Source organism: Peromyscus eremicus, chromosome 2, assembly GCF_949786415.1.
Source record: "Peromyscus eremicus chromosome 2, PerEre_H2_v1, whole genome shotgun sequence".
Classification (NCBI taxonomy): domain Eukaryota; kingdom Metazoa; phylum Chordata; class Mammalia; order Rodentia; family Cricetidae; genus Peromyscus; species Peromyscus eremicus.
Window position 1 is genome coordinate 4,687,382 of NC_081417.1, and position 5,667 is coordinate 4,693,048.

The window sequence follows — 5,667 nt, forward strand, 5'->3', positions numbered from 1 at the left end:
AGAAAGAGCAGAAACCTAGCTGCAGGGCTACAGGGGCAATTTCCAGGGTATGGCAGAGGCAGAGAGGAAGAAGCAGTTCTGTGCAAGAGACTTCATTGTGGTTTCCAAGGGAAGCACCAGGTAAGGCAGTATAAGCAGGCTTAGGATTTATGAGTTTGAGTAATCAGCAGTCTTTCCATGATGAGAGCCAACGAGCATCTGGCATGGCGATTAATATGAGGGACAGTAGCCTAATGCATAAGAATCTGGTATAGGAAAGTGTTGGGTCTAGGTTCTGCATTGGTTTGTAGTTGAAACACACAATCCAGGATGTACATTCATCCTGGTTTTTGTCCAAAAAACTTTCAACCAAGACAAGGTAGTCTGGGAATATGGTATCATTTGCTTGTCCAGTGGAAAATGTTTATCCAGCATGAGTCTGCAGGGAGACATACAGCATCAGTTCATAAAGATGGTAAAACATGATCTATACTTCTATAAAAATGGCAAATATGAACTGTTCCCTGAGACAGAGCCTGCCAGCACCCGATTGGACTAAGAGAGCCCACGAGTGCCAATTGAACTAAGAGCTGCTCCCTGAGACAAAGAGTCCATCAGCACCAACTAGACCAAGAGCTCCCACTGGGCCAAGAGTATCGATCAGACCAAGAAAGGCTCCCTCAGACACAGACTCCGCTTTTACCAACTAGAGAAAGAGATGGATAGACACCAGTGCAAAAATAAAGTCAACAACATAAAAACCAATATGGTTCCATGAGAACCTACATCAGCAAGACCTGAACATCCCAACACAGAAGAAACAGAAGAAATTGATCTTAAAATGACCTTAAGAAGATGATAGAGATCTTTAAAGAGTAAATGAAAAATTCCCTTAAAGAAGTCGAGGAAAAGTCAAACAAAAAATGGAAAGAAACCAGTAAATCCCTTGAAATCCAAGAGAAAGCAATTAAACTGGTGAGGGAAACAGTTCAAGGTTTGAAAACTGAAATTGAGACAATAAAGAAGACACAAACTGAGGGAAGGCTGGAAGTGGAAAATTTGAGTAAACGAACAGGAACTACAGATACAAGGATAACCAACAGAATGCAAGAGATGGAAGAGAGGATCTCTGGCATTGAAAATATGATAGAGGAAGTAGAATCATCAGTCAAGGAAAACACTAAAGCCAACAAAGTCATGACCCAACATGTCCAGGAAATTTGGGACACCATGAAAAGACCAAACCTAAGAATAATAGGGACAGAAGAAGGAGAAGAATACCAACTCAAAGGCACAGAAAATATATTCAACAAAATCATATAAGAAAACTTTCTCAACTGAAGGAAGGAAATGCCTATAAAGATAAAAGAAGCTTACAGAATACCAAATAGACTGGATCCAAAAAAAAAGTCCCCTTGCCACATAATAATCAAACAACTAAACATACAGAATAAAGAAAAAATACTAAGAGCTGCAAAGGAAAAAGGCCAAGTGAAATATAAAGGCAGACCCATAAGAATAAAACCTGACTTCTCAATGGAGACTCTAAAAGTCAGAAGGTCCTGGACAGATGTTATTCAGACAGTAAGAGACCATGGATGCCAACCCAAACTATTATACTCAGCAAAACTCTCAATCAACATAGACGGAGTAAACAAATCCATACACCTATGAAAATATGATTTTTGACAAAGAAGCCAAAACTGTGCCATGAAAAAAAGAAAGCATCTTCAACAAATGGTGCTGGCATAACTGGATGTCAACATGTAGAAGATTGTAAATAGATACATATCTGTCACCATGCGCAAAACTCAGTTCCAAGTGGATCAAAGACCTCAACATAAATCCAGTTACACTGAACTTGATAGAAGAGAAAGTAGGAAGTAGTCTGGAATGCATTGACACACAAGACCACTTCCTAAATATAACACCAGTAGCACAGACACTGAGAACAACAATTAATAAATGGGACCTCCTGAAACTGAGAAGCTTTTGTAGAGCAAAGGACATGGTCAATAAGACAAAACTATAGCCTACAGAATGAGAAAAGATCTTTACCAACCCCACATCTGACAGAAGGCTGATCTCCAAAATATATAAAGATCTCAAAAAGCTAGACTTCAAAGTACTCAACAATCCAATTAAAAAATGGGCTACAGATCTTAACAGAGAATTCTCAACAGAAGAATTTCAAATGGCCAAAAGACATTTAAGGAATTGTTGAACATCCTTAGTCATCAGGGAAATGCAAATCAAAACAACTCTGAGATACCATCTGAGACCTGTCAGGATGGCTAAGATCAAAAACACTGAAGACATGTTGGAGAGGATGTGGAGCAAGAGGAACACTCCTCCACTGTTGGTGGGAATGCAAACCTGTACAGCCACTCTCTCGAAAGCAGTATGGTGGTTTCTCAGTCCTTCTGAAATGTACTGCTACGGCATGTGAAAGGAAGCTGCCTGGGAGCTCATTGTCATATTACCTGCGTCTGTTTGGGGAATTTCTACTTTTCAAAAGTTGTTGGTAAACAAAAGCTGCCATCTTAAGGTCCAGCATTCAAATCACTTAAAGACATGAGTCCTTAAAGCATTATATTTGATTGATTGTTTGGACCTTTAGTTATTTTTTGGCTTGGGGTACAATATGGGTAGTCTGGGAACACCCCTGGATGCTAGAGCTCTTTGAATCTCATTTGCTGTGTTCTAATTAAGTTGGCACAGTGACAATGTGGATGGCACATTTTCTTCCTCATCATCATTATCTGCCCCCTTCTCATCATCCCCCTCCTCCTCCTCCTCTTCTTCTTCAATTTGCCCTTTGGGTAACTTTCAGATGGCAACATAATTCAAAATAGGAATTCTGGTCTGAGTAAATAGGTAATGTCAAGGAGTGTGCTTTCTTTAGTATCACATGAATTCAGCTGGTATGAAATTTCTCATAAATGACATGATGTGAACATCTCAAGCTGACATGTGTGAACCTTAGAAAGGCTAGCCTGAAGGGGCCCCACCTACACAGCTCACTCTGTGGGTTCTGGGAAAGGCAGATGGCATATGTGGAGAGTCTCCTCTTTGACAGCTGTAGAAAGATCTTCTTCATTGGCGTCAAAGAAATGTCAACTCTGTGTTCTGAGAAAAACAGTTACAGCAAGACTAAGCAGCTAGAATGCTTGTGTAATTTCTCATTTTCAGCCTCCAACCAAAGCTAAATTTTACCTGTTTCTCTGTATTCTTACATGGTGACATAAAGAACATTAGCACTAAGAAGGCTTTAGTACCCCAGTGTAGAATTAGCTCCTCATATGAGAGGAGACTACTCAACCCTAGAAAAAATATAAACTTAGACCATGTCATGGAGCTTAAGCTGAAGATTGCAAAGAAACAAACAAAAAAAAAAAAAAAAAAAACTTAACAAATAGTAGTTAGTCTGTTTTTACACTGACTCAAGTTGACTTTAATAGGTAAAAAATGTTACTTTCTACTTTTTCTTTAATCTATGGCTCTTAAATCATCATACAATCATACAGAAGTCATTTATTTATATTACAGTATTATCTTTTTATAGACTACATGTTTGTAAACACAGAAACATTCAAAATAATCCAGTTCTGCCCCTTCATGTTTTTAATGTTTTTTATACTCCATCAACACATATCATGTTGTCATTTGTATGTAAGTCTGTATTATCAGGAACAACAAACTGAGTAAATCTTGGTACAGTCTGAGTTTAATAGTGGTCAGAATCAGTTCTTTGACTGTTTCTGTCATTGCTATTTTGAGGTAAGTCCTTACTGTGTAACTCAAGATGGTTTCAAACTCTGAACCCTACTTCCTTAGCCTCTCCAGAACAGTTCAATTGCCTCTCAATAAGACTTTCCCACAGACTTTCTGGGACAATTACCACAACCATAGCAGTAATGGAACCAGACAGCAGGAGACTTGAAACCTCTAAGAAATATAAGAAAAATTAAAAAAAAATAAGAGATAGCAAAGGGAAGAAATAGAGAAGAATTAAAGAATTGCTCATAGAAAAGAATCAACAGCCAACCAGTGAAAGAAAAAGTGTGCTGATCATATATATTAACTCATAATTGACTTTTAGAAATAAGGGTGGCAATGTATAATTCAGTTGCTCATAAGATCTATGGAGACTATGCCCACCAAGAAGAGAGTGAAAGACAACCCCTACGAGACTCCTTCTCTTGACTGCCAGAAGACTCTTTTTTTAAAATTAAATTTAGTTATTATTTGTTTATTTATTTTACATCCTGACTGAAGGTCCCCTCCCTCTTCCCTGCCCACTCCCTCCCTTTACCTCCTCTCCACCACCAACCCATCTACTTCTCTTTTTTTGTTCAAAAGAAGGCAGGCCTCCCATGGTGTCAATAAAGCATGGCATATCAAGTTTTGGTAGGACCAAGCACCTCCCCTTGTCTTAAGGCTGGGCAAGGCAACTCAGTATGAGGAATAGGTTCCCAAAAGCTAGCCAAAGGGTTAGAGACAGCCTCTGCTCCCACTGTTAGAAGTCTCACAAATAGACCAAGCTACACAACTGTCACATCTATGTAGAGGGCCTAGGTCGGTTCCATACAGGCTCCCTGGTTGTTGGTTCAGACTCTCTGAGTTCCATGATCCTGGGTTAGTTGTTTCTGTGTGTGTGTGTGTGTGTGTGTGTGTGTGTGTGTGTGTGTGTGTGTGATGTACTTGATCCCTCTGGCTCCTACAATCCTTCCTCCTTCTCTTTAGCGAGTTTCCCCATGCTCTGTCTAATGATTGTCTGTGGCTTTCTGCACCTGTTTCCATCAGTTATTGAATGAAGGCTCTCTGATGACATTGATGGTCACAAGTCATGTTTGTTTTTCTGTGGCTGGGTTACTTTACTCAGGATGATTTTTTTCTAGTTCCATCCATGTGCCTTCAAATTTCGTCATGTCATTGTTTCCATCAGCTGTTAACCCTCCATTGTGTAAATGGACCACATTGTCTTTACCCATTCTTCAGTTGACGGGCATCTAGGTTGTTTCCAGGTCCTGGCTTTTAAGAATAATCTGCTATAAACATAGTTGAACAAGGGTCCTTGTGGTAGGGTAGAGTGTCCTTTCTGTGTATGCCCAAGAGTGCCATAGGCCAGCAAACTTTTCTGTGCTCTTTTTCAAGAAGACCCTCAAGGTTAGGGATTATTTGAAAAAAAAAAAGTTCAGCGCACAATATTTTTGTCACGCCAAGCTTGGGTAACAGAAACCCTTGGATGTGAATCCACTTTGGTTTGGTGTCAGCCAAAGACAAACACTTCTCACATTTGGCCCACCAGGCTGTGGGGCAGACTTTTACTAAAGAGAAAATATTAATGATTTTTACATTTGTATCTGTTTAGGCTAATCAGTCAGCACTCATATCCCATTGCACTTTATCCTGACATGACAGCAATGTCCATGGGAAGGGATGGGAACTGAGGGTAGCCCAGAGTGTATGGATGGCCAGAGGTCCTCACACCTACATGAAAGGGTAGCAGGAAGGTATTTTCCAACTACCATCCTGACCCACTGTAGCATGGAGAAGCAACAACATGGGACTACGAGGGGCCACTAGTTTCATGCATTCTTTGGAGACTGACACAACTGTATAGCTCCAGAGCACCTGTGCTGTGTCTTCAAGATCACAACAGTAGGCAAAGCAGGCACACAAGGC